Source organism: Pelobates fuscus, chromosome 1, assembly GCF_036172605.1.
Source record: "Pelobates fuscus isolate aPelFus1 chromosome 1, aPelFus1.pri, whole genome shotgun sequence".
Classification (NCBI taxonomy): Eukaryota; Metazoa; Chordata; class Amphibia; order Anura; family Pelobatidae; genus Pelobates; species Pelobates fuscus.
In genome coordinates, this window is record NC_086317.1 from 5613231 (window position 1) to 5636186 (window position 22956).

Sequence of the window (22956 nt, forward strand, 5' to 3'; positions counted from 1 at the left end):
GTCACATTGGTTTTATTGAGGCAGTGGATTGGGTCACATTGGTTTTATTGACATAGTGGATTGGGTCACATTGGTTTTATTGAGGCAGTAGATTGGGTCACATTGGTTTTATTGAGTTAGTGGATTGGGTATTATTGGTTTTAGCGAGGTAGTGGATTGGGTCACATTGGTTTTATTGAGGCAATGGATTGGGTCACATTGGTTTTAATGAGGTAGTGGATTGGGTCACACTGGTTTTATTGAGGTAGTGGATTGGGTCATATTGGTTTTATTGAGGTAGTGGATTGGGTCACATTGATTTTATTGAGGTAGTGGATTGGGTCACATTGATTTTATCGAGGTAAAGGATTGGTTCACAATGGTTTTATTAAGGAAGGGGATTGGACCACATTGGCTTTATTGTGGCAATGAATTGGGTCACATTGGTTCTATTGAGGCAATGAATTGGGTCACTTAGTTTTCATTGAGGTAGTGGATTGGGTCACATTGGTTTTAATGAGATAGTGGATTGGGTCACATTGGTTTTATTGAGGTAGTGGATTGGGTCACATTGGTTTTATAGAGGCAGTGAATTGGGTCACATTGGTTTTATTAAGACTGTGGATTGGGTCATGTTGGTTTTAATGAGATAGTGGATTGGGTCACATTGGTTTTATTGAGGCAATGAATTGGTTCACTTTGGTTTTATTGAGGTAGTGGATTGGGTCACACTGGTTTTATTGAGGCAATGAAGTGGGTCACTTTGGTTTTAATGAGGCAGTGGATTGGGTCACATTGGTTTTATTGAGGCAATGAATTGGGTCACATTAGTTTTATTGAGGCAATGAATTGGGCCACTTTGGTTTTATCGAGGTAGTAGATTGGTTCACAATGGTTTTATTAAGGAAGGGGATTGGACCACATTGGCTTTATTGTGGCAATGAATTGGGTCACATTGGTTCTATTGAGGCAATGAATTGGGTCACTTAGTTTTCATTGAGGTAGTGGATTGGGTCACATTGGTTTTAATGAGATAGTGGATTGGGTCACATTGGTTTTATTGAAAGGGTTGATTGGGTCACATTGGTTTTATAGAGGCAGTGAATTGGGTCACATTGGTTTTATTAAGACTGTGGATTGGGTCATGTTGGTTTTAATGAGATAGTGGATTGGGTCACATTGGTTTTATTGAGGCAATGAATTGGTTCACTTTGGTTTTATTGAGGTAGTGGATTTGGTCACACTGGTTTTATTGAGGCAATGAAGTGGGTCACTTTGGTTTTAATGAGGCAGTGGATTGGGTCACATTGGTTTTATTGAGGCAATGAATTGGGTCACATTGGTATTATTGAGGCAATGAATTGGGCCACTTTCGTTTTATTGAGGTAGTCGATTGGGTCACATTGGTTTAAGTGAGATAGTAGATTGGGTCACATTGGTTTTATTGAGGTAGTGGATTGAGTCACATTAGTTTTATTGAGCTAGTAGATTGGGTCACATTGGTTTTATTGAGGTAGTGGATTGGGTCACATTGGTTTTATTGCGGTAGTGGATTGGGTCAAATTGGTTTTATTGAGATAGTGGATTGGGTCACATTGGTTTTATTGAGGCAATGGATTATGTCACATTGGTTTTATTGAGGTAGTGGATTGAGTCACATTGATTTTATTGAGGCAAATGATTGAGTCACATTGGTTTTTATTGAAGTAGTGGATTGGGTCACATTGGTTTTATTGAGGCAGTGGATTGGGTCACATTGGTTTTATTGACATAGTGGATTGGGTCACATTGGTTTTATTGAGGCAGTGGATTGGGTCACATTGGTTTTATTGAGGTAGTGAATTGGGTCACATTGGTTTAATTGAGATAGTGGATTGGGTCACATTGGTTTTATTGAGGTAGTGGATTGAGTCACATTAGTTTTATTGAGGTAGTAGATTGGGTCACATTGGTTTTATTGAGGTAGTGGATTGGGTCACATTGGTTTTATTGCGGTAGTGGATTGGGTCACATTGGTTTTATTGAGATAGTGGATTGGGTCACATTGGTTTTATTGAGGCAATGGATTATGTCACATTGGTTTTATTGAGGTAGTGGATTGAGTCACATTGATTTTATTGAGGCAAATGATTGAGTCACATTGGTTTTTATTGAAGTAGTGGATTGGGTCACATTGGTTTTATTGAGGCAGTGGATTGGGTCACATTGGTTTTATTGACATAGTGGATTGGGTCACATTGGTTTTATTGAGGCAGTGGATTGGGTCACATTGGTTTTATTGAGGTAGTGGATTGGGACACATTGGTTTTATTGAGATAGTGGATTGGGTCACATTGGTTTTATTGAGACAATGAATTGGGTCACATTGGTTTTATTGACATAGTGGATTGGGTCACATTGGTTTTATTGAGGCAGTGGATTGGGTCACATTGGTTTTATTGAGGTAGTGAATTGGGTCACATTGGTTTTAGCGAGGTAGTGGATTGGTTCACATTGTTTTTATCGAGGTAGTGAATTGGGTCACATTGATTTTATTGAGGTAGTGGATTGGGTCACATTGGTTTTATTGAGGTAGTGGATTGAGTCACATTAGTTTTATTGAGGTAGTGGATTGAGTCACATTGGTTTTATTGAGTTAGTGGATTGGGTCACATTGGTTTTATTGCGGTAGTGGATTGGGTCACATTGGTTTTATAGAGATAGTGGATTGGGTCACATTGGTTTTATTGAGGTAGTGGATTGAGTCATATTGGTTTTATTGAGGTAGTGGATTGGGTCACATTGGTTTAAGTGAGATAGTGGATTGGGTCACATTGGTTTTATTGAGGTAGTGGATTGAGTCACATTAGTTTTATTGAGGTAGTAGATTGGGTCACATTGGTTTTATTGAGGTAGTGGATTGGGTCACATTGGTTTTATTGTGGTAGTGGATTGGGTTAAATTGGTTTTATTGAGATAGTGGATTGGGTCACATTGGTTTTATTGAGGCAATGGATTATGTCACATTGGTTTTATTGAGGTAGTGGATTGAGTCACATTGATTTTATTGAGGCAAATGATTGAGTCACATTGGTTTTTATTGAAGTAGTGGATTGGGTCACATTGGTTTTATTGAGGCAGTAGATTGGGTCACATTGGTTTTATTGACATAGTGGATTGGGTCACATTGGTTTTATTGAGGCAGTGGATTGGGTCACATTGGTTTTATTGAGGTAGTGAATTGGGTCACATTGGTTTTAGCGAGGTAGTGGATTGGGTCACATTGGTTTTATTGAGGCAATGAATTGGGTCACATTGGTTTTATTGACATAGTGGATTGGGTCACATTGGTTTTATTGAGGCAATGGATTATGTCACATTGGTTTTATTGAGGTAGTGGATTGAGTCACATTGATTTTATTGAGGCAAATGATTGAGTCACATTGGTTTTTATTGAAGTAGTGGATTGGGTCACATTGGTTTTATTGAGGCAGTGGATTGGGTCACATTGGTTTTATTGACATAGTGGATTGGGTCACATTGGTTTTATTGAGGCAGTGGATTGGGTCACATTGGTTTTATTGAGGTAGTGAATTGGGTCACATTGGTTTTAGCGAGGTAGTGGATTGGGTCACATTGGTTTTATTGAGGTAGTGGATTGAGTCACATTAGTTTTATTGAGGTAGTGGATTGGGTCACATTGGTTTTATTGAGGTAGTGGATTGGGACACATTGGTTTTATTGAGATAGTGGATTGGGTCACATTGGTTTTATTGAGGCAATGAATTGGGTCACATTGGTTTTATTGACATAGTGGATTGGGTCACATTGGTTTTATTGAGGCAGTGGATTGGGTCACATTGGTTTTATTGAGGTAGTGAATTGGGTCACATTGGTTTTAGCGAGGTAGTGGATTGGTTCACATTGTTTTTAACGAGGTAATGAATTGGGTCACATTGATTTTATTGAGGTAGTGGATTGGGTCACATTGGTTTTATTGAGGTAGTGGATTGAGTCACATTAGTTTTATTGAGGTAGTGGATTGGGTCACATTGGTTTTATTGAGTTAGTGGATTGGGTCACATTGGTTTTATTGCGGTAGTGGATTGGCTCACATTGGTTTTATAGAGATAGTGGATTGGGTCACATTGGTTTTATTGAGGTAGTGGATTGAGTCATATTGGTTTTATTGAGGTAGTGGATTGGGTCACATTGGTTTAAGTGAGATAGTGGATTGGGTCACATTGGTTTTATTGAGGTAGTGGATTGAGTCACATTAGTTTTATTGAGGTAGTAGATTGGGTCACATTGGTTTTATTGAGGTAGTGGATTGGGTCACATTGGTTTTATTGTGGTAGTGGATTGGGTCAAATTGGTTTTATTGAGATAGTGGATTGGGTCACATTGGTTTTATTGAGGCAATGGATTATGTCACATTGGTTTTATTGAGGTAGTGGATTGAGTCACATTGATTTTATTGAGGCAAATGATTGAGTCACATTGGTTTTTATTGAAGTAGTGGATTGGGTCACATTGGTTTTATTGAGGCAGTGGATTGGGTCACATTGGTTTTATTGACATAGTGGATTGGGTCACATTGGTTTTTATTGAAGTAGTGGATTGGGTCACATTGGTTTTATTGAGGCAGTGGATTGGGTCACATTGGTTTTATTGACATAGTGGATTGGGTCACATTGGTTTTATTGAGGCAGTGGATTGGGTCACATTGGTTTTATTGAGGTAGTGGATTGGGACACATTGGTTTTATTGAGATAGTGGATTGGGTCACATTGGTTTTATTGAGGCAATGAATTGGGTCACATTGGTTTTATTGACATAGTGGATTGGGTCACATTGGTTTTATTGAGGCAGTGGATTGGGTCACATTGGTTTTATTGAGGTAGTGAATTGGGTCACATTGGTTTTAGCGAGGTAGTGGATTGGTTCACATTGTTTTTATCGAGGTAGTGAATTGGGTCACATTGATTTTATTGAGGTAGTGGATTGGGTCACATTGGTTTTATTGAGGTAGTGGATTGAGTCACATTAGTTTTATTGAGGTAGTGGATTGGGTCACATTGGTTTTATTGAGTTAGTGGATTGGGTCACATTGGTTTTATTGCGGTAGTGGATTGGGTCACATTGGTTTTATAGAGATAGTGGATTGGGTCACATTGGTTTTATTGAGGTAGTGGATTGAGTCATATTGGTTTTATTGAGGTAGTGGATTGGGTCACATTGGTTTAAGTGAGATAGTGGATTGGGTCACATTGGTTTTATTGAGGTAGTGGATTGAGTCCCATTAGTTTTATTGAGGTAGTAGATTGGGTCACATTGGTTTTATTGAGGTAGTGGATTGGGTCACATTGGTTTTATTGTGGTAGTGGATTGGGTTAAATTGGTTTTATTGAGATAGTGGATTGGGTCACATTGGTTTTATTGAGGCAATGGATTATGTCACATTGGTTTTATTGAGGTAGTGGATTGAGTCACATTGATTTTATTGAGGCAAATGATTGAGTCACATTGGTTTTTATTGAAGTAGTGGATTGGGTCACATTGGTTTTATTGAGGCAGTAGATTGGGTCACATTGGTTTTATTGACATAGTGGATTGGGTCACATTGGTTTTATTGAGGCAGTGGATTGGGTCACATTGGTTTTATTGAGGTAGTGAATTGGGTCACATTGGTTTTAGCGAGGTAGTGGATTGGGTCACATTGGTTTTATTGAGGCAATGAATTGGGTCACATTGGTTTTATTGACATAGTGGATTGGGTCACATTGGTTTTATTGAGGCAATGGATTATGTCACATTGGTTTTATTGAGGTAGTGGATTGAGTCACATTGATTTTATTGAGGCAAATGATTGAGTCACATTGGTTTTTATTGAAGTAGTGGATTGGGTCACATTGGTTTTATTGAGGCAGTGGATTGGGTCACATTGGTTTTATTGACATAGTGGATTGGGTCACATTGGTTTTATTGAGGCAGTGGATTGGGTCACATTGGTTTTATTGAGGTAGTGAATTGGGTCACATTGGTTTTAGCGAGGTAGTGGATTGGGTCACATTGGTTTTATTGAGGTAGTGGATTGAGTCACATTAGTTTTATTGAGGTAGTGGATTGGGTCACATTGGTTTTATTGAGGTAGTGGATTGGGACACATTGGTTTTATTGAGGTAGTGGATTGAGTCACATTAGTTTTATTGAGGTAGTGGATTGGGTCACATTGGTTTTATTGAGTTAGTGGATTGGGTCACATTGGTTTTATTGCGGTAGTGGATTGGGTCACATTGGTTTTATAGAGATAGTGGATTGGGTCACATTGGTTTTATTGAGGTAGTGGATTGAGTCATATTGGTTTTATTGAGGTAGTGGATTGGGTCACATTGGTTTAAGTGAGATAGTGGATTGGGTCACATTGGTTTTATTGAGGTAGTGGATTGAGTCACATTAGTTTTATTGAGGTAGTAGATTGGGTCACATTGGTTTTATTGAGGTAGTGGATTGGGTCACATTGGTTTTATTGTGGTAGTGGATTGGGTTAAATTGGTTTTATTGAGATAGTGGATTGGGTCACATTGGTTTTATTGAGGCAATGGATTATGTCACATTGGTTTTATTGAGGTAGTGGATTGAGTCACATTGATTTTATTGAGGCAAATGATTGAGTCACATTGGTTTTTATTGAAGTAGTGGATTGGGTCACATTGGTTTTATTGAGGCAGTGGATTGGGTCACATTGGTTTTATTGACATAGTGGATTGGGTCACATTGGTTTTATTGAGGCAGTGGATTGGGTCACATTGGTTTTATTGAGGTAGTGAATTGGGTCACATTGGTTTTAGCGAGGTAGTGGATTGGGTCACATTGGTTTTATTGAGGTAGTGGATTGAGTCACATTAGTTTTATTGAGGTAGTGGATTGGGTCACATTGGTTTTATTGAGGTAGTGGATTGGGACACATTGGTTTTATTGAGATAGTGGATTGGGTCACATTGGTTTTATTGAGGCAATGAATTGGGTCACATTGGTTTTATTGACATAGTGGATTGGGTCACATTGGTTTTATTGAGGCAGTGGATTGGGTCACATTGGTTTTATTGAGGTAGTGAATTGGGTCACATTGGTTTTAGCGAGGTAGTGGATTGGTTCACATTGTTTTTAACGAGGTAATGAATTGGGTCACATTGATTTTATTGAGGTAGTGGATTGGGTCACATTGGTTTTATTGAGGTAGTGGATTGAGTCACATTAGTTTTATTGAGGTAGTGGATTGGGTCACATTGGTTTTATTGAGTTAGTGGATTGGGTCACATTGGTTTTATTGCGGTAGTGGATTGGCTCACATTGGTTTTATAGAGATAGTGGATTGGGTCACATTGGTTTTATTGAGGTAGTGGATTGAGTCATATTGGTTTTATTGAGGTAGTGGATTGGGTCACATTGGTTTAAGTGAGATAGTGGATTGGGTCACATTGGTTTTATTGAGGTAGTGGATTGAGTCACATTAGTTTTATTGAGGTAGTAGATTGGGTCACATTGGTTTTATTGAGGTAGTGGATTGGGTCACATTGGTTTTATTGTGGTAGTGGATTGGGTCAAATTGGTTTTATTGAGATAGTGGATTGGGTCACATTGGTTTTATTGAGGCAATGGATTATGTCACATTGGTTTTATTGAGGTAGTGGATTGAGTCACATTGATTTTATTGAGGCAAATGATTGAGTCACATTGGTTTTTATTGAAGTAGTGGATTGGGTCACATTGGTTTTATTGAGGCAGTGGATTGGGTCACATTGGTTTTATTGACATAGTGGATTGGGTCACATTGGTTTTATTGAGGCAGTGGATTGGGTCACATTGGTTTTATTGAGGTAGTGAATTGGGTCACATTGGTTTTAGCGAGGTAGTGGATTGGGTCACATTGGTTTTATTGAGGCAATGAATTGGGTCACATTGGTTTTATTGACATAGTGGATTGAGTCACATTGGTTTTATTGAGGCAATGGATTGGGTCACATTGGTTTTATTGAGGTAGTGAATTGGGTCACATTGGTTTTAGCGAGGTAGTGGATTGGTTCACATTGTTTTTATCGAGGTAGTGAATTGGGTCACATTGATTTTATTGAGGTAGTGGATTGGGTCACATTGGTTTTATTGAGGTAGTGGATTGAGTCACATTAGTTTTATTGAGGTAGTGGATTGGGTCACATTGGTTTTATTGAGTTAGTGGATTGGGTCACATTGGTTTTATTGCGGTAGTGGATTGGGTCACATTGGTTTTATAGAGATAGTGGATTGGGTCACATTGGTTTTATTGAGGTAGTGGATTGAGTCATATTGGTTTTATTGAGGTAGTGGATTGGGTCACATTGGTTTTATTGAGGCAATGGATTGGGTCACATTGCTTTTATTGAGGTAGTGGATTGGGTCACATTGCTTTTCTTGAGGTAGTGGCTTGGGTCACATTGCTTTTATTGAGGTAGTGGATTGGGTTACATTGATTTTATTGAGGCAAATGATTGAGTCACAATGGTTTTATTGAGGCAGTAGATTGGGTCACATTGGTTTTATTGACATAGTGGATTGGGTCACATTGGTTTTATTGAAGTAGTGGATTGGGTCACATTGGTTTAATTGAGACAGTTGATTGGGTCACATTGGTTTTATTGAGGCAATGAATTGGGTCACATTGGTTTTATTGTGGATTGGGTCACATTGGTTTTATTGAGGCAATGAATTGGGTCACATTGCTTTTATTGAGGTAGTCGATTGGGTCACATTGGTTTTATTGAGGCAGTGGATTCGGTCACATTGGTTTTATTGACATAGTGGATTGGGTCACATTGGTTTTATTGAGGCAGTGGATTGTGTCACATTGGTTTTATTTAGGTAGTGGATTGGGTCATATTGGTTTTAGCGAGGTAGTGGATTGGGTCACATTGGTTTTATTGAGGCAATGGATTGTGTCACATTGGTTTTAATGAGGTAGTGGATTGGGTCACATTGGTTTTATTGAGGTAGTGGATTGGGTCACATTGGTTTTATTGAGGTAGTGGATTGGGTCATATTGGTTTTATTGAGGTAGTGAATTGGGTCACATTGATTTTATTGAGGTAGTGGATTGGGTCACATTGGTTTTATTGAGGTAGTGGATTGAGTCACATTAGTTTTATTGAGGTAGTGGATTGGGTCACATTGGTTTTATTGAGTTAGTGGATTGGGTCACATTGGTTTTATTGCGGTAGTGGATTGGGTCACATTGGTTTTATAGAGATAGTGGATTGGGTCACATTGGTTTTATTGAGGTAGTGGATTGAGTCATATTGGTTTTATTGAGGTAGTAGATTGGGTCACATTGGTTTAAGTGAGATAGTCGATTGGGTCACATTGGTTTTATTGAGGTAGTGGATTGAGTCACATTAGTTTTATTGAGGTAGTAGATTGGGTCACATTGGTTTTATTGAGGTAGTGGATTGGGTCACATTGGTTTTATTGCGGTAGTGGATTGGGTCAAATTGGTTTTATTAAGATAGTGGATTGGGTCACATTGGTTTTATTGAGGCAATGGATTATGTCACATTGGTTTTATTGAGGTAGTGGATTGAGTCACATTGATTTTATTGAGGCAAATGATTGAGTCACATTGGTTTTTATTGAAGTAGTGGATTGGGTCACATTGGTTTTATTGAGGCAGTGGATTGGGTCACATTGGTTTTATTGACATAGTGGATTGGGTCACTTTGGTTTTATTGAGGCAGTGGATTGGGTCACATTGGTTTTATTGAGGTAGTGAATTGGGTCACATTAGTTTTATTGAGGTAGTAGATTGGGTCACATTGGTTTTATTGAGGTAGTCAATTGGGTCACATTGGTTTTATAGAGGCAGTGAATTGGGTCACATTGGTTTTATTAAGACTGTGGATTGGGTCATGTTGGTTTTAATGAGATAGTGGATTGGGTCACATTGGTTTTATTGAGGCAATGAATTGGTTCACTTTGGTTTTATTGAGGTAGTGGATTGGGTCACACTGGTTTTATTGAGGCAATGAAGTGGGTCACTTTGGTTTTAATGAGGCAGTGGATTGGGTCACATTGGTTTTATTGAGGCAATGAATTGGGTCACATTAGTTTTATTGAGGCAATGAATTGGGCCACTTTGGTTTTATCGAGGTAGTAGATTGGTTCACAATGGTTTTATTAAGGAAGGGGATTGGACCACATTGGCTTTATTGTGGCAATGAATTGGGTCACATTGGTTCTATTGAGGCAATGAATTGGGTCACTTAGTTTTCATTGAGGTAGTGGATTGGGTCACATTGGTTTTAATGAGATAGTGGATTGGGTCACATTGGTTTTATTGAAAGGGTTGATTGGGTCACATTGGTTTTATAGAGGCAGTGAATTGGGTCACATTGGTTTTATTAAGACTGTGGATTGGGTCATGTTGGTTTTAATGAGATAGTGGATTGGGTCACATTGGTTTTATTGAGGCAATGAATTGGTTCACTTTGGTTTTATTGAGGTAGTGGATTTGGTCACACTGGTTTTATTGAGGCAATGAAGTGGGTCACTTTGGTTTTAATGAGGCAGTGGATTGGGTCACATTGGTTTTATTGAGGCAATGAATTGGGTCACATTGGTATTATTGAGGCAATGAATTGGGCCACTTTCGTTTTATTGAGGTAGTCGATTGGGTCACATTGGTTTAAGTGAGATAGTAGATTGGGTCACATTGGTTTTATTGAGGTAGTGGATTGAGTCACATTAGTTTTATTGAGCTAGTAGATTGGGTCACATTGGTTTTATTGAGGTAGTGGATTGGGTCACATTGGTTTTATTGCGGTAGTGGATTGGGTCAAATTGGTTTTATTGAGATAGTGGATTGGGTCACATTGGTTTTATTGAGGCAATGGATTATGTCACATTGGTTTTATTGAGGTAGTGGATTGAGTCACATTGATTTTATTGAGGCAAATGATTGAGTCACATTGGTTTTTATTGAAGTAGTGGATTGGGTCACATTGGTTTTATTGAGGCAGTGGATTGGGTCACATTGGTTTTATTGACATAGTGGATTGGGTCACATTGGTTTTATTGAGGCAGTGGATTGGGTCACATTGGTTTTATTGAGGTAGTGAATTGGGTCACATTGGTTTAATTGAGATAGTGGATTGGGTCACATTGGTTTTATTGAGGTAGTGGATTGAGTCACATTAGTTTTATTGAGGTAGTAGATTGGGTCACATTGGTTTTATTGAGGTAGTGGATTGGGTCACATTGGTTTTATTGCGGTAGTGGATTGGGTCACATTGGTTTTATTGAGATAGTGGATTGGGTCACATTGGTTTTATTGAGGCAATGGATTATGTCACATTGGTTTTATTGAGGTAGTGGATTGAGTCACATTGATTTTATTGAGGCAAATGATTGAGTCACATTGGTTTTTATTGAAGTAGTGGATTGGGTCACATTGGTTTTATTGAGGCAGTGGATTGGGTCACATTGGTTTTATTGACATAGTGGATTGGGTCACATTGGTTTTATTGAGGCAGTGGATTGGGTCACATTGGTTTTATTGAGGTAGTGAATTGGGTCACATTGGTTTTAGCGAGGTAGTGGATTGGGTCACATTGGTTTTATTGAGGTAGTGGATTGAGTCACATTAGTTTTATTGAGGTAGTGGATTGGGTCACGTTGGTTTTATTGAGGTAGTGGATTGGGACACATTGGTTTTATTGAGATAGTGGATTGGGTCACATTGGTTTTATTGAGGCAATGAATTGGGTCACATTGGTTTTATTGACATAGTGGATTGGGTCACATTGGTTTTATTGAGGCAGTGGATTGGGTCACATTGGTTTTATTGAGGTAGTGAATTGGGTCACATTGGTTTTAGCGAGGTAGTGGATTGGTTCACATTGTTTTTATCGAGGTAGTGAATTGGGTCACATTGATTTTATTGAGGTAGTGGATTGGGTCACATTGGTTTTATTGAGGTAGTGGATTGAGTCACATTAGTTTTATTGAGGTAGTGGATTGGGTCACATTGGTTTTATTGAGTTAGTGGATTGGGTCACATTGGTTTTATTGCGGTAGTGGATTGGGTCACATTGGTTTTATAGAGATAGTGGATTGGGTCACATTGGTTTTATTGAGGTAGTGGATTGAGTCATATTGGTTTTATTGAGGTAGTGGATTGGGTCACATTGGTTTAAGTGAGATAGTGGATTGGGTCACATTGGTTTTATTGAGGTAGTGGATTGAGTCACATTAGTTTTATTGAGGTAGTAGATTGGGTCACATTGGTTTTATTGAGGTAGTGGATTGGGTCACATTGGTTTTATTGTGGTAGTGGATTGGGTTAAATTGGTTTTATTGAGATAGTGGATTGGGTCACATTGGTTTTATTGAGGCAATGGATTATGTCACATTGGTTTTATTGAGGTAGTGGATTGAGTCACATTGATTTTATTGAGGCAAATGATTGAGTCACATTGGTTTTTATTGAAGTAGTGGATTGGGTCACATTGGTTTTATTGAGGCAGTAGATTGGGTCACATTGGTTTTATTGACATAGTGGATTGGGTCACATTGGTTTTATTGAGGCAGTGGATTGGGTCACATTGGTTTTATTGAGGTAGTGAATTGGGTCACATTGGTTTTAGCGAGGTAGTGGATTGGGTCACATTGGTTTTATTGAGGCAATGAATTGGGTCACATTGGTTTTATTGACATAGTGGATTGGGTCACATTGGTTTTATTGAGGCAATGGATTATGTCACATTGGTTTTATTGAGGTAGTGGATTGAGTCACATTGATTTTATTGAGGCAAATGATTGAGTCACATTGGTTTTTATTGAAGTAGTGGATTGGGTCACATTGGTTTTATTGAGGCAGTGGATTGGGTCACATTGGTTTTATTGACATAGTGGATTGGGTCACATTGGTTTTATTGAGGCAGTGGATTGGGTCACATTGGTTTTATTGAGGTAGTGAATTGGGTCACATTGGTTTTAGCGAGGTAGTGGATTGGGTCACATTGGTTTTATTGAGGTAGTGGATTGAGTCACATTAGTTTTATTGAGGTAGTGGATTGGGTCACATTGGTTTTATTGAGGTAGTGGATTGGGACACATTGGTTTTATTGAGATAGTGGATTGGGTCACATTGGTTTTATTGAGGCAATGAATTGGGTCACATTGGTTTTATTGACATAGTGGATTGGGTCACATTGGTTTTATTGAGGCAGTGGATTGGGTCACATTGGTTTTATTGAGGTAGTGAATTGGGTCACATTGGTTTTAGCGAGGTAGTGGATTGGTTCACATTGTTTTTAACGAGGTAATGAATTGTGTCACATTGATTTTATTGAGGTAGTGGATTGGGTCACATTGGTTTTATTGAGGTAGTGGATTGAGTCACATTAGTTTTATTGAGGTAGTGGATTGGGTCACATTGGTTTTATTGAGTTAGTGGATTGGGTCACATTGGTTTTATTGCGGTAGTGGATTGGCTCACATTGGTTTTATAGAGATAGTGGATTGGGTCACATTGGTTTTATTGAGGTAGTGGATTGAGTCATATTGGTTTTATTGAGGTAGTGGATTGGGTCACATTGGTTTAAGGGAGATAGTGGATTGGGTCACATTGGTTTTATTGAGGTAGTGGATTGAGTCACATTAGTTTTATTGAGGTAGTAGATTGGGTCACATTGGTTTTATTGAGGTAGTGGATTGGGTCACATTGGTTTTATTGTGGTAGTGGATTGGGTCAAATTGGTTTTATTGAGATAGTGGATTGGGTCACATTGGTTTTATTGAGGCAATGGATTATGTCACATTGGTTTTATTGAGGTAGTGGATTGAGTCACATTGATTTTATTGAGGCAAATGATTGAGTCACATTGGTTTTTATTGAAGTAGTGGATTGGGTCACATTGGTTTTATTGAGGCAGTGGATTGGGTCACATTGGTTTTATTGACATAGTGGATTGGGTCACATTGGTTTTATTGAGGCAGTGGATTGGGTCACATTGGTTTTATTGAGGTAGTGAATTGGGTCACATTGGTTTTAGCGAGGTAGTGGATTGGGTCACATTGGTTTTATTGAGGCAATGAATTGGGTCACATTGGTTTTATTGACATAGTGGATTGGGTCACATTGGTTTTATTGAGGCAGTGGATTGGGTCACATTGGTTTTATTGAGGTAGTGAATTGGGTCACATTGGTTTTAGCGAGGTAGTGGATTGGTTCACATTGTTTTTATCGAGGTAGTGAATTGGGTCACATTGATTTTATTGAGGTAGTGGATTGGGTCACATTGGTTTTATTGAGGTAGTGGATTGAGTCACATTAGTTTTATTGAGGTAGTGGATTGGGTCACATTGGTTTTATTGAGTTAGTGGATTGGGTCACATTGGTTTTATTGCGGTAGTGGATTGGGTCACATTGGTTTTATAGAGATAGTGGATTGGGTCACATTGGTTTTATTGAGGTAGTGGATTGAGTCATATTGGTTTTATTGAGGTAGTGGATTGGGTCACATTGGTTTTATTGAGGCAATGGATTGGGTCACATTGCTTTTATTGAGGTAGTGGATTGGGTCACATTGCTTTTCTTGAGGTAGTGGCTTGGGTCACATTGCTTTTATTGAGGTAGTGGATTGGGTTACATTGATTTTATTGAGGCAAATGATTGAGTCACAATGGTTTTATTGAGGCAGTAGATTGGGTCACATTGGTTTTATTGACATAGTGGATTGGGTCACATTGGTTTTATTGAAGTAGTGGATTGGGTCACATTGGTTTAATTGAGACAGTTGATTGGGTCACATTGGTTTTATTGAGGCAATGAATTGGGTCACATTGGTTTTATTGTGGATTGGGTCACATTGGTTTTATTGAGGCAATGAATTGGGTCACATTGCTTTTATTGAGGTAGTCGATTGGGTCACATTGGTTTTATTGAGGCAGTGGATTCGGTCACATTGGTTTTATTGACATAGTGGATTGGGTCACATTGGTTTTATTGAGGCAGTGGATTGTGTCACATTGGTTTTATTTAGGTAGTGGATTGGGTCATATTGGTTTTAGCGAGGTAGTGGATTGGGTCACATTGGTTTTATTGAGGCAATGGATTGTGTCACATTGGTTTTAATGAGGTAGTGGATTGGGTCACATTGGTTTTATTGAGGTAGTGGATTGGGTCACATTGGTTTTATTGAGGTAGTGGATTGGGTCATATTGGTTTTATTGAGGTAGTGAATTGGGTCACATTGATTTTATTGAGGTAGTGGATTGGGTCACATTGGTTTTATTGAGGTAGTGGATTGAGTCACATTAGTTTTATTGAGGTAGTGGATTGGGTCACATTGGTTTTATTGAGTTAGTGGATTGGGTCACATTGTTTTTATTGCGGTAGTGGATTGGGTCACATTGGTTTTATAGAGATAGTGGATTGGGTCACATTGGTTTTATTGAGGTAGTGGATTGAGTCATATTGGTTTTATTGAGGTAGTAGATTGGGTCACATTGGTTTAAGTGAGATAGTCGATTGGGTCACATTGGTTTTATTGAGGTAGTGGATTGAGTCACATTAGTTTTATTGAGGTAGTAGATTGGGTCACATTGGTTTTATTGAGGTAGTGGATTGGGTCACATTGGTTTTATTGCGGTAGTGGATTGGGTCAAATTGGTTTTATTAAGATAGTGGATTGGGTCACATTGGTTTTATTGAGGCAATGGATTATGTCACATTGGTTTTATTGAGGTAGTGGATTGAGTCACATTGATTTTATTGAGGCAAATGATTGAGTCACATTGGTTTTTATTGAAGTAGTGGATTGGGTCACATTGGTTTTATTGAGGCAGTGGATTGGGTCACATTGGTTTTATTGACATAGTGGATTGGGTCACTTTGGTTTTATTGAGGCAGTGGATTGGGTCACATTGGTTTTATTGAGGTAGTGAATTGGGTCACATTAGTTTTATTGAGGTAGTAGATTGGGTCACATTGGTTTTATTGAGGTAGTGGATTGGGTCACATTGGTTTTATTGCGGTAGTGGATTGAGTCACATTAGTTTTATTGAGGTAGTAGATTGGGTCACATTGGTTTTATTGAGGTAGTGGATTGGGTCACATTGGTTTTATTGCGGTAGTGGATTGGGTCACATTGGTTTTATTGAGATAGTGGATTGGGTCACATTGGTTTTATTGAGGCAATGGATTATGTCACATTGGTTTTATTGAGGTAGTGGATTGAGTCACATTGATTTTATTGAGGCAAATGATTGAGTCACATTGGTTTTTATTGAAGTAGTGGATTGGGTCACATTGGTTTTATTGAGGCAGTGGATTGGGTCACATTGGTTTTATTGACATAGTGGATTGGGTCACATTGGTTTTATTGAGGCAGTGGATTGGGTCACATTGGTTTTATTGAGGTAGTGAATTGGGTCACATTGGTTTTAGCGAGGTAGTGGATTGGGTCACATTGGTTTTATTGAGGTAGTGGATTGAGTCACATTAGTTTTATTGAGGTAGTGGATTGGGTCACATTGGTTTAATTGAGGTAGTGGATTGGGACACATTGGTTTTATTGAGATAGTGGATTGGGTCACATTGGTTTTATTGATGCAATGAATTGGGTCACATTGGTTTTATTGACATAGTGGATTGGGTCACATTGGTTTTATTGAGGCAGTGGATTGGGTCACATTGGTTTTATTGAGGTAGTGAATTGGGTCACATTGATTTTATTGAGGTAGTGGATTGGGTCACATTGGTTTTATTGAGGTAGTGGATTGAGTCACATTAGTTTTATTGAGGTAGTGGATTGGGTCACATTGGTTTTATTGAGTTAGTGGATTGGGTCACATTGGTTTTATTGCGGTAGTGGATTGGGTCACATTGGTTTTATAGAGATAGTGGATTGGGTCACATTGGTTTTATTGAGGTAGTGGATTGAGTCATATTGGTTTTATTGAGGTAGCGGATTGGGTCACATTGGTTTTATTGAGGCAATGGATTGGGTCACATTGCTTTTATTGAGGTAGTGGATTGGGTCACATTGCTTTTCTTGAGGTAGTGGATTGGGTCACATTGCTTTTATTGAGGTAGTGGATTGGGTCACATTGCTTTTCTTGAGGTAGTGGCTTGGGTCACATTGCTTTTATTGAGGTAGTGGATTGGGTTACATTGATTTTATTGAGGCAAATGATTGAGTCACAATGGTTTTATTGAGGCAGTAGATTGGGTCACATTGGTTTTATTGACATAGTGGATTGGGTCACATTGGTTTTATTGAAGTAGTGGATTGGGTCACATTGGTTTAATTGAGACAGTTGATTGGGTCACATTGGTTTTATTGAGGCAATGAATTGGGTCACATTGGTTTTATTGTGGATTGGGTCATATTGGTTTTAGCGAGGTAGTGGATTGGGTCACATTGGTTTTATTGAGGTAGTGGATTGGGTCACATTGGTTTTATTGAGGTAGTGGATTGGGTCATATTGGTTTTATTGAGGTAGTGGATTGGGTCACATTGATTTTATTGAGGTAGTGGATTGGGTCACATTGATTTTATCGAGGTAGTAGATTGGTTCACAATGGTTTTATTAAGGAAGGGGATTGGACATTGGCTTTATTGTGGCAATGAATTGGGTCACATTGGTTTTATTGAGGCAATGAATTGGGTCACTTTGTTTTTATTGAGGTAGTGGATTGGGTCACATTGGTTTTATTGAGATAGTGGATTGGGTCACATTGGTTTTATTGAGGTAGTGGATTGGGTCACATTGGTTTTATCAAGGCAGTGAATAGGGTCACATTGGTTTTATTAAGACTGTGGATTGGGTCATGTTGGTTTTAATGAGATAGTGGATTGGGTCACATTGGTTTTATTGAGGCAATGAATTGGGTCACTTTGGTTTTATTGAGGTAGTGGATTGGGTCACACTGATTTTATTGAGGCAATGAAGTGGGTCACTTTGGTTTTAATGAGGCAGTGGATTGGGTCACATTGGTTTTATTGAGGCAATGAATTGGGTCACATTGGTTTTATTGAGGCAATTAATTGGGTCACTTTGGTTTTATTGAGGTAGTCGATTGGGTCACATTGGTTTTATTGAGGCAGTGGATTGGGTCACATTGGTTTTATTGACATAGTGGATTGGGTCACATTGGTTTTATTGAGGCAGTGGATTGGGTCACATTGGTTTTATTGAGGTAGTGAATTGGGTCACATTGGTTTTAGCGAGGTAGTGGATTGGGTCACATTGGTTTTATTGAGGTAGTGGATTGAGTCACATTAGTTTTATTGAGGTAGTGGATTGGGTCACATTGGTTTTATTGAGGTAGTGGATTGGGTCACATTGGTTTTATTGAGATAGTGGATTGGGTCACATTGGTTTTATTGAGGCAATGAATTGGGTCACATTGCTTTTATTGACATAGTGGATTGGGTCACATTGGTTTTATTGAGGCAGTGGATTCGGTCACATTGGTTTTATTGAGGTAGTGGATTGGGTCACATTGGTTTTATTGAGGTAGTGGATTGGGTCATATTGGTTTTATTGAGGTAGTGGATTGGGTCACATTGGTTTTATTGAGGTAGTGGATTGGGTCATATTGGTTTTATTGAGGTAGTGGATTGGGTCACATTGATTTTATCGAGGTAGTAGATTGGTTCACAATGGTTTTATTAAGGAAGGGGATTGGACATTGGCTTTATTGTGGCAATGAATTGGGTCACATTGGTTTTATTGAGGCAATGAATTGGGTCACTTTGTTTTTATTGAGGTAGTGGATTGGGTCACATTGGTTTTATTGAGATAGTGGATTGGGTCACATTGGTTTTATTGAGGTAGTGGATTGGGTCACATTGGTTTTATCGAGGCAGTGAATAGGGTCACATTGGTTTTATTAAGACTATGGATTGGGTCATGTTGGTTTTAATGAGATAGTGGATTGGGTCAAATTGGTTTTATTGAGGCAATGAATTGGGTCACTTTGGTTTTATTGAGGTAGTGGATTGGGTCACACTGGTTTTATTGAGGCAATGAAGTGGGTCACTTTGGTTTTAATGAGGCAGTGGATTGGGTCACATTGGTTTTATTGAGGCAATGAATTGGGTCACATTGGTTTTATTGAGGCAATTAATTGGGTCACTTTGGTTTTATTGAGGTAGTCGATTGGGTCACATTGGTTTTATTGAGGCAGTGGATTTGGGTCACATTGGTTTTATTGACATAGTGGATTGGGTCACATTGGTTTTATTGAGGCAGTGGATTGGGTCACATTGGTTTTATTGAGGTAGTGAATTGGGTCACATTGGTTTTAGCGAGGTAGTGGATTGGGTCACATTGGTTTTATTGAGGTAGTGGATTGAGTCACATTAGTTTTATTGAGGTAGTGGATTGGGTCACATTGGTTTTATTGAGGTAGTGGATTGGGTCACATTGGTTTTATTGAGGCAATGAATTGGGTCACATTGCTTTTATTGACATAGTGGATTGGGTCACATTGGTATTATTGAGTCAGTGGATTCGGTCACATTGGTTTTATTGAGGTAGTGAATTGGGTCACATTGGTTTTAGCGAGGTAGGGGATTGGTTCACATTGTTTTTATCGAGGTAGTGGATTGGGTCACATTGATTTTATTGAGGTAGTGGATTGGGTCACATTGGTTTTATTGAGGTAGTGGATTGGGTCACATTGGTTTTATTGAGGTAGTGGATTGAGTCACATTAGTTTTATTGAGGTAGTGGATTAGGTCACATTGGTTTTATTGAGTTAGTGGATTGGGTCACATTGGTTTTATTGCGTTAGTGGATTGGGTCACACTGGTTTTATTGAGGCAATGAAGTGGGTCACTTTGGTTTTAATGAGGCAGTGGATTGGGTCACATTGGTTTTATTGAGGCAATGAATTGGGTCACATTGGTTTTATTGAGGCAATGAATTGGGTCACTTTGGTTTTATTGAGGTAGTGGATTGGGTCACATTGGTTTTATTGAGGTAGTGGATTGAGTCACATTAGTTTTATTGAGGTAGTAGATTGGGTCACATTGGTTTTATTGAGGTAGTGGATTGGGTCACATTGGTTTTATTGCGGTAGTGGATTGGGTCACATTGGTTTTATTGCGATAGTGGATTGGGTCACATTGGTTTCATTGAGGCAATGGATTATGTCACATTGGTTTTATTGAGGTAGTGGATTGAGTCACATTGATTTTATTGAGGCAAATGATTGAGTCACATTGGTTTTTATTGAGGTAGTGGATTGGGTCACATTGGTTTTATTGAGGCAGTGGATTGGGTCACATTGGTTTTATTGACATAGTGGATTGGGTCACATTGGTTTTATTGAGGCAGTGGATTGGGTCACATTGGTTTTATTGAGGTAGCGTATTGGGTCATATTGGTTTTAGCGAGGTAGTGGATTGGGTCACATTGGTTTTATTGAGGCAATGGATTGGGTCACATTGGTTTTAATGAGGTAGTGGATTGGGTCACATTGGTTTTATTGAGGCAGTGGATTGGGTCACATTGGTTTTATTGACATAGTGGATTGGGTCACATTGGTTTTATTGAGGTAGTGGATTGGGTCACATTTATTTTATTGAAGTAGTGGATTGGGTCACATTGGTTTTATTGAGGCAGTTGATTGGGTCACATTGGTTTTACTGAGGCAATGAATTGGGTCACATTGGTTTCATTGTGGATTGGGTCACATTGGTTTTATTGAGGCAATAAATTGGGTCACATTGCTTTCATTGAGGTAGTCGATTGGGTCACATTGGTTTTATTGAGGCAGTGGATTGGGTCACATTGGTTTTATTGAGGTAGGGTATTGGGTCATATTGGTTTTAGCGAGGTAGTGGATTGGGTCACATTGGTTTTATTGAGGCAATGGATTGGGTCACATTGGTTTTAATGAGGTAGTGGATTGGGTCACATTGGTTTTATTGAGGTAGTGGATTGGGTCACATTGGTTTTATTGAGGTAGTGGATTGGGTCATATTGGTTTTATTGAGGTAGTGGATTGGGTCACATTGATTTTATTGAGGTAGTGGATTGGGTCACATTGATTTTATCGAGGTAGTAGATTGGTTCACAATGGTTTTATTAAGGAAGGGGATTGGACCACATTGGCTTTATTGTGGCTATGAATTGGGTCACATTGGTTTTATTGAGGCAATGAATTGGGTCACTTTGTTTTTATTGAGGTAGTGGATTGGGTCACATTGGTTTTATTGAGATAGTGGATTGGTTCACATTGGTTTTATTGAGGTAGTGGATTGGGTCACATTGGTTTTATCGAGGCAGTGAATTGGGGCACATTGGTTTTATTAAGACTGTGCATTGGGTCATGTTGGTTTTAATGAGATAGTGGATTGGGTCACATTGGTTTCATTGAGGCAAGGAATTGGGTCACTTTGGTTTTATTGAGGTAGTGGATTGGGTCACACTGGTTTTATTGAGGCAATGAAGTGGGTCACTTTGGTTTTAATGAGGCAGTGGATTGGGTCACATTGGTTTTATTGAGGCAATGAATTGGGTCACATTGGTTTTATTGAGGCAATGAATTGGGTCACTTTGGTTTTATTGAGGTAGTCGATTGGGTCACATTGGTTTTATTGAGGTAGTGGATTGGGTCACATTGGTTTTATTGAGGTAGTGGATTGAGTCACATTAGTTTTACTGAGGTAGTAGATTGGGTCACATTGGTTTTATTGAGGTAGTGGATTGGGTCACAATCGTTTTATTGCGGTAGGGGATTGGGTCACATTGGTTTTATTGAGATAGTGGATTGGGTCACATTGGTTTTATTGAGGCAATGGATTTTGTCACATTGGTTTTATTGAGGTAGTGGATTGAGTCACATTGATTTTATTGAGGCAAATTATTGAGTCACATTGGTTTTTATTGAGGTAGTGGATTGGGTCACATTGGTTTTATTGAGGCAGTGGATTGGGTCACATTGGTTTTATTGAGGTAGTGGATTGAGTCACATTGATTTTATTGAGGCAAATGATTGAGTCACATTGGTTTTATTGAGGCAGTGGATTGGGTCACATTGGTTTTATTGACATAGTGGATTGGGTCACATTGGTTTTATTGAGGCAGTGGATTGGGTCACATTGGTTTTATTGAGGTAGTGAATTGGGTCACATTGGTTTTAGCGAGGTAGTGGATTGGGTCACATTGGTTTTATTGAGGTAGTGGATTGAGTCACATTAGTTTTATTGAGGTAGTGGATTGGGTCACATTGGTTTTATTGAGGTAGTGGATTGGGTCACATTGGTTTTATTGAGATAGTGGATTGGGTCACATTGGTTTTATTGAGGCAATGAATTGGGTCACATTGGTTTTATTGACATAGTGGATTGGGTCACATTGGTTTTATTGAGGCAGTGGATTCGGTCACATTGGTTTTATTGAGGTAGTGAATTGGGTCACATTGGTTTTAGCGAGGTAGTGAATTGGGTCACATTGTTTTTATCGAGGTAGTGGATTGGGTCACATTGGTTTTATTGAGGTAGTGGATTGGTTCACATTGGTTTTATTGAGGTAGTGGATTGAGTCACATTAGTTTTATTGAGGTAGTGGATTGGGTCACATTGGTTTTATTGAGTTAGTGGATTGGGTCACATTGGTTTTATTGCGGTAGTGGATTGGGTCACATTGGTTTTATTCAGATAGTGGATTGGGTCACATTGGTTTTATTGAGGTAGTGGATTGAGTCATATTGGTTTTATTGAGATAGTGGATTGGGTCACATTGGTTTTATTGAGGTAGTGGATTGGGTCATATTGGTTTTATTGAGGCAATGAATTGGGTCACATTGCTTTTATTGACATAGTGGATTGGGTCACATTGGTTTTATTGAGGCAGTGGATTCGGTCACATTGGTTTTATTGAGGTAGTGGATTGGGTCACATTGGTTTTATTGAGGTAGTGGATTGGGTCATATTGGTTTTATTGAGG